This window comes from Bidens hawaiensis, unplaced genomic scaffold, assembly GCF_021521415.1.
Source record: "Bidens hawaiensis isolate Kalapana, Puna unplaced genomic scaffold, B.hawaiensis_p1.1 tig00041557_1, whole genome shotgun sequence".
NCBI classification, from domain to species: Eukaryota; Viridiplantae; Streptophyta; class Magnoliopsida; order Asterales; family Asteraceae; genus Bidens; species Bidens hawaiensis.
In genome coordinates this window covers 115,590-123,106 of record NW_027497342.1, presented here as the reverse complement: position 1 = coordinate 123,106, position 7,517 = coordinate 115,590, and the positions used below count along the sequence as shown (strand labels likewise).

Sequence of the window (7,517 nt, the reverse complement as noted above, 5' to 3'; positions counted from 1 at the left end):
ACATAAATGCACAATTTATAAACACATTCAATGCAAGCCAGACAAGCACACCAACGAGCTTAGACTGATGTAAAACTTGGTTTAGAAAAGTAAGATTGGACTGCAATTTTGAGTTATAACTTATAACTTAACCTCTAAACTGTTTAACGACTAATGGATTTTACTGCGTCCTAAAGGTAACACGCTCATGATTAGTAAAAGCATAATCTCAAATTATAGACCACATAAAGATGGTTTGATTCTTGTTAGCTTGTATATCTCAAACGGATCAATTAGAAAAATAAAACTGAAAGTTATAACGTGTCCGTTACAAAAGATGCCCAATGCATAAAACATCCTATCGAAAGATTGTGATTACTATATTGTAATATCGCCATTTGAATCACATTTAACTCTTAACTATTTAACAAATAATAAACTAATAATATAAGGGGGCATTAATTATTAAACCTTTCTAATATATCATATATATACAACGATGCACGCAAGAGAACATTATGCACTGTAGTTAGTCTCTAAAAATGTATACACACACGTATACATTTCAAAACCAATAGTATGCTAAGAACCACATAAGCACACGTAAAGGGTAAAATTGAAAAAACAAAGCAGATTATCTTTCTCCTACTTTTTATTTAATTATATCCCTCTCCTAATATTTTTTTAAATCATAAAAACGAACACACATGCATATACGGTTCACATGTGTATTTAGACAAGAGACTATACATACCATAATTTTAAAAAAATAAATGTTAAAAATATTGAAATCTATATGCAATTTAATCAATTTATATAACTAATAGTGGAAGAATAAAACTTTACTCTAATAAACAAATATCAAGAAGTTAAACTTATTAAATCCATCTAAATTAGAAAAAATAATACCTTTAATCTTCAATCAGCATTAAGCGAATCTCCAATTCAAAAATTCAGCAAAACAAATCACCAAGTCCCAAATTACCTGCACAAAATCATACCAACAAATTCATTACAAAAACCAACTTCAAAAGCATAATAACATACCAAAACTTAACTTACCAGATTTACTCATCTGCGGGTGTTTATGTACCAATGTGCACCATTATCAACCAACATTATTGTAATTCGGAATAATAACAAAATATAAACATAAACATAAATATAAAACGGTTTCATTAGAAACTCAGGTACCAGAAACTCAATAATTAAGTAATTAAACTAACATGGACAAAAATAAATAAATAAACAAAAACCGAACGATTTCAGTTAAACTCCTTCAAACGTCTCTTCAACACATCCATCGACTTTTTACGGTTACTCTGTTTATTACCTCGGTTCGAAAGGCTCCCAAATATCCCGTCAGGTGAATCCTTATATTTCTCACAAATAATCCCAATCTTTTTATAATCCAAAGTATTATAATTCTTCATACGAATAACGGGATTCATGAAATTCTCAGGTTGACTGCTTAATAAAAGGTTGACCAATTGTCTTATTTCAAGCAAACATCCTCTAAAACTACCTTCTTTATAAATTTCACTCAATCCCGTGTTGTGAAACTTTTCATCTGCAAATTGTTCCAAAGTTTTTAAATCGTTGTTAATTCCCATAACCGCGTTTGCAGTAAACCGTTTCAAACTATCACTAAGAAGTGTTTCCATAAACGAGTTATTAACATGCTCGAGAGCCCCATTACCGATTTTATACATAACATCAATCGGTAAAATCTGTTGAGCGGTGGATATAATGGTGTCGAGATACATAACAACCTCGTTCATGTACTCGCTTTTGTGTTGCGCCACATCATCGATAATCCAGTTCACGTTCTCCATAAGCGAAAGACACTTGGTCAACTTATTGTTAACCGAATCCAAAAGCGCAACATATGCTTCGTCACGTGACTTTCTCAACACCGTTTTTGCGTTTAATGTAGTCTGAAGCCGAGAGATTATTCGGCCGGGGATACCGCATTTTTTTGCAGCAGTTTGGAGGAAATAATCACACGCGCGTTCAAGAAACGATATGTTTGCGGCGATTTGTATCGCTTGAGACACGCCCGTGTTTGCGCTTTTAATCGTGGATAGTAAGATTTTGTTTAATACATCGATTAACAACTTGTCAAGATACTTTTTAGCAAAGTCAAAGAAGTTGCTTTGACCACCATACGACAAGTAATTAACCGAATCTTTAATAAACGATCGGATTATCCGACAACAATCAGGAACCATCGACGAAAACGGTGCAACATACGGAAAAGCCGGCATAATATCCGATGTTTGAAGATGAAAACATAACACGTTCGACTGATATTCCGACTCTTTCAAAACCATTTGTTTACAATCATCGTTAATAACCGCATCCTTAACTTGATTCCGACACTCATCCAAAAGTAGCTCGTGATATTTATCACGACTCTTTGTTAACGCTTCAAGAATCGGGCCCACATCGTACCCGTATTGTCGCAAAGTTGCACTGAGAAGCGTTACATAATCTTTCACGAGAAGAAGATGACTTGCAGTGTCCATTTGAGAAAACTGGTTTTCCAAAGTCGAAGTCAATTTAGCCAACGCGGTTTCCCACATGGATTCAACTTGATTAGCCAATAACAAATCACCGGCGGTCCTTAAAACCCGATCCTCAACGATAAAGTAACCAGCAATTTGAGCCAAATACGTCTGATGCGAACCGAGAAAATGTTGAACCGACGACACCTGTAAATCCGAACTCAGTTGCAACATCCGATTTTTATAATAATATTCACGAAACCGCTCGCGAATCCCAAGACATATATGAACGTAATATGCGCGATAAAGCGGCATTAAATTTATCTCCAAAATCGAACTGTCATCGATTTCTTCAATATCTAACGAATATGTAAAATCACCGAGCCCTAACGAGCTTTCTTCTTCAGCTTTTTTTTGGCGGGAAAGCATGTCTTCGTTTCTTTGGCGAGCAAAAGACGCGAAGCCGATCGCTTTTTGACCGATTTCTCGTGAAGTGCTTCGAATATGAAGCAACCACTCGTTAATCTCACCACAAACTTTTCTCTCGATATGGCTTTTAACAACCGGGACCCGTTTCTCGATCGAGTTTTTTAACGTCTTAACGGGAATAATTTTCATATAATCGTTTTCAATCTGATCAATCGCTTTCAAAGCAGGGTAAAATTGTCCAACTGACACGTGTTTGTTACACTTAATACAAAGATCCAACACTTCAACGCAAATCTTCGACATTTTAACCGCTTCAGTAATGTTTTTCTTGATTGAGTAAGATTCTAACAAGTCTTCGAGTCGTGTGAGTAATGCGCTACCGATTTCTTGTAACCGAATATTATCATTTGTGAGATCACCTTTTTAGTTCTTCTGCATCGACTAACACGCCACGAAGCTCGTCAACTGCAATGATGAATTCTTCATAGTGGAGTTTGCAAAGGTCTTCGATTTCAATTTCTTTTTTTCTTAACAACGTTTTTAAGTTGGTGAAGAAGGTTTTCGGGTTTTCCCATTTCAAACGAGTGTCGTACCATTGGACCTAAATCCTCACCGTTTCCTATTAATGTCATGAGTATTGAGTCTTCAAATGTGTCACCATTTTCGGTAACGTTTCGTGTTTTCATTTTTGTAGTCATTGTTACACTCAAAACCTGCATAAATATGAGCCCACAATTAAAGAGTTAAAGCAATAGTCATAGAATATCATGCTTTTATCAAACATATATTAAAACAAAGCGATTTAACAATCACATACATTACTCACAAAATCATATCAATTACATCACTTTAATCAAAATAACTGATGTAAATAGGTCGATCATCTCAGCCGTTACAAATGAAATTGGACAAAAGAGATAATTTTCAAACATTATGATGGTGACAAGTATATAATTGAAAATTTTTAGAAAGTTTGAAAACAGTCACAATTAACAAAAGTAGCTATAATCATTATTTCATCAATTACATAATGCAACAAAATGATCTATAAATCACACGCGGACACACCTACTCTCACAATCACATTAATGATTAATTACACCACTTTTGTCCAACTTTGATCAAAATAATAACATAAACAGATTAAATTTTGGTCAAGATGAAAATGTAAAGGACCACTTTGACAAAGAAAATGTCGATCATCTCAACTGTTATTAATGAAATAAGACGAAAATGATGTACTTTTTAACATAATGGTGATGATAAGTATGTAACTAAAAAAATGATGAGTCACAGATGTATCTATACTGTATATTTTGAGGCATATCACGTATAATCTGAAACCTAAGTATAAACTCTTAAGTGATCAAACTCAATCTCATTATGTGTTGAATTAATAAACAAATTGTCAAACACAATGCATAGCTCTCCATTATATAGAAGATTAGAATTTCAATAAAACAGCATGTACAAGTATCTAAAACACAGATAACACAAAGGTACAAGCAGTAGCAGCTAGAAACTAAGTGAACATATATAAAGCTATAATACTAAGGAAGAAGACAGCCAAGCAATCGTCATTTGATGTCTACAAGATTCAAACACCCAATCGCTACTTGTTAGTGATCCAAAGTTCCTTGCTAAAAGTGAAGGTTTCCGAAAGAATAACAAAGCATCATTATCATTTGGTACCATTTCACATTAAACCCGTGCATTGAACAATCATCATACTTTCACAATTCCTATGTTTAAAATAGGGTCTCAAAGCAATTAACTCAAAATAATGAACAATTTGCCAAATATTACACATATTCAGTCATAAGAAACAGACTACCTTTATTATATAATCTATTTTTCTGTACAGTATCTTCAGAGGTTTCATAATGTATGAATATCGAATACAACAATATCAGCAAATCAGATTCACAAACAACACTACAAAATCATGAACTGAAAACAACAAACTCAAACTGATGAACAATTTGCAATGTATTACACAAATTCAGTCAAATACGAAACAACCAACCTTTGATATGCAGGCTAAATATGTTATTCAGCTATAAACAAAAATCAGTTTCCAAATTCAGAAGTTATTAAAGGAAATAAAGCACATATTAAAACCTAACACAACACATTCAAATCACAGTATCTATTTTTCCATACAGTATCTTCAGAGGCTTCAAATGTACTAATATTGAAAACAACAATAGCAGCAAATCAGTTTCACAACACTACACAATCATGAACTGAAAAGGATTGCACGAGTGAATCAAAGAAAATCATGAGCTGAAAACAATTAACTCAAACTAATGAACAACTTGCAACAAATTACATAAAAATCAGTCAAATTAGAAACAATCAACCTTTAATTCACAGGCAAAAAACGCTATTCAACCATAAACACAAACGAATTTCCGAATTCCAAAGTTATCAGAAAGAAATTAAGCACAAATTTAAACCAAACACAAGACATTTGTATAATTGTTTCTATATTCGTACAACATCTTCGCAGGCTTCATTATGTACTAATATTAAAAACAACTATATCAGCAAATCAGATGTCACGACACCACAAAATCATGAGCTGAAAACAATTAACTCAAACTAATGAACAATTTGCAACATATTGCACAAATTCCGTCGAATAAGAACCAATCGACCTTTGTTTCGCAGGCTAAAAACGATATTCAGCCATAAACAGAAACAAATTTCCATCTTCCAGAGTTATAACACAACATATTCGTATAATTGCATCTATTTTCCGTAATAACAAACACAACAATATCCGCAAATCGGATTCGCGATAACACTAAAAAACCATGAACTGAAAACAATTAACACTAGTGAATCAAAGGAAATCATGAACTGAAAGCAATGAACTCAAACTAATGAACACTATCAGTCAAATAAGACCTTTAACATGTAGACTAAAAATGTTAGCCAGATATAAACAGAAATTAGTTTCAAATTCAGAAGTTATCAAATGAAATCACGCATACATTAACAGTTTAAAACCTAACACAACACATTTGTATAATTGTATCTATTTCTATGTACAGCATCTTCGGAGGCTTCGTAATGTATGACACCGAAAACAACAGTATCAGCAAATAAAATTCAAACTGAAAAGTGAAAACAATTAACACAAACTAATGAACAATTTGCAGCATATTACACTTATTCAGTCACATAAGACCTTCAATATACAGGCTAAAAACGCTATTCAGCTATAAACAGACTCTAATCTCCAAATTTATAAGTAATCAAACGAAATCAAGCACAAATTGAAACCTAACACAGCAAATTCGTATAACTGCGTCTATTTTCCGTACATAATTTCAAAATAACACGAGCGAATAGAGAATCAATAACCGAAAGTGAGGAATTTGTGAATTAGTATGATCTAAATGCAGTTTGGATCGATTAAACGATGAATAAGCGACGGAAAACGTAACGAATTAGGGATAATTGATCGGAATATGAGAGGACTTACGGCGAATCGTTGGATTGAAGAAGAGAAATGAGATTCTACCAGACGGAGACGATGATCACAATAATATTATTATTGTTATTATTAATCGGACTTGGAAATGCCCGCTGTGTGTTTAAACATTCACCATTTTCTGTATATTATGTATGTATATGTTCATTGTTTTTAGGGCAAACTACAAAACAAAGCAAAAAATACCAGTGTTTTAAAAACCTGTAAAATGGCCGGTTGAACCGGTTAACCCGGATTTCGCAACCGGTATTTTGAGTCCGGTATTTTTCACCAGTTTGCTATAACATCGTACCGGCGGTTTTTGTCTAAAATACCGGTTTTTACCGGTAAACAGGTTTTAAGTCCGAGAAACTTTTGATTTTTGCGGCCCATATTTTTTCAAAATTACTTTTAACTCAATAAATAACATTCAAACGTGTAAATTTTAAAACTATTTTTTTAAATTGAGTGCCTTTTCACTATTTTATTTAAATGGATTAACTTTTAAATTATTTTTTTGTCATGGAATCATTTAGTTTTGGGCTATTTTTGAATTAAAGTTACATTTATAGAAAATTATAATGTAAACTATTTAACCGGTTAAACCTCCCGGTATAACCCGGTTCAACCGGTTGTACCATTTTTTAACTCAATCCGGTACAAGTAAAATACCGATTTTTAAAACATTGAAAAATACTCACTCTTCTTTTTTTGCTATTTTTTTAACATAAAAAGAACTCAAACAAAAATTAAATATTTATATAAGTTAAAACATCAGATGTTGAATAGTAGGGCTGTGCAATGGTTCAGAACCGTGAGAACTGAACCGGAACCGAAAATGAGTGAAAAATAGAACCAGAACTGGAACCTATTATAGTAAACCGGTTCGGTTCCAGAACCGCTAAAGCCGGTTCTCGCTAATCGGTTCTGGCTAGAACCGGTTCGATCATTTATTTATCAAATGAGTTATATATGCAAACTTTGCAAGTTACAAAACAAGTTTATACAATTGTATGTCTTCTTTCACGGTAAAACTAATTTAAATTACAACATGAACATCCGTTATATTTTTTATTATAACCTAAGTGTTGAAGTTAAATAAATCATTAGCAACGATAGGT

General features: G+C 33.0%; 1 pseudogene; it reads right to left on the bottom strand.

Moving 5' to 3' along the window:
* Positions 1-1,136: 1,136 nt before the first annotated feature.
* Positions 1,137-6,525, bottom strand: LOC143592957 (exocyst complex component SEC15A-like; annotated as a pseudogene).
* Between the last annotated feature and the right edge of the window lie 992 nt (positions 6,526-7,517).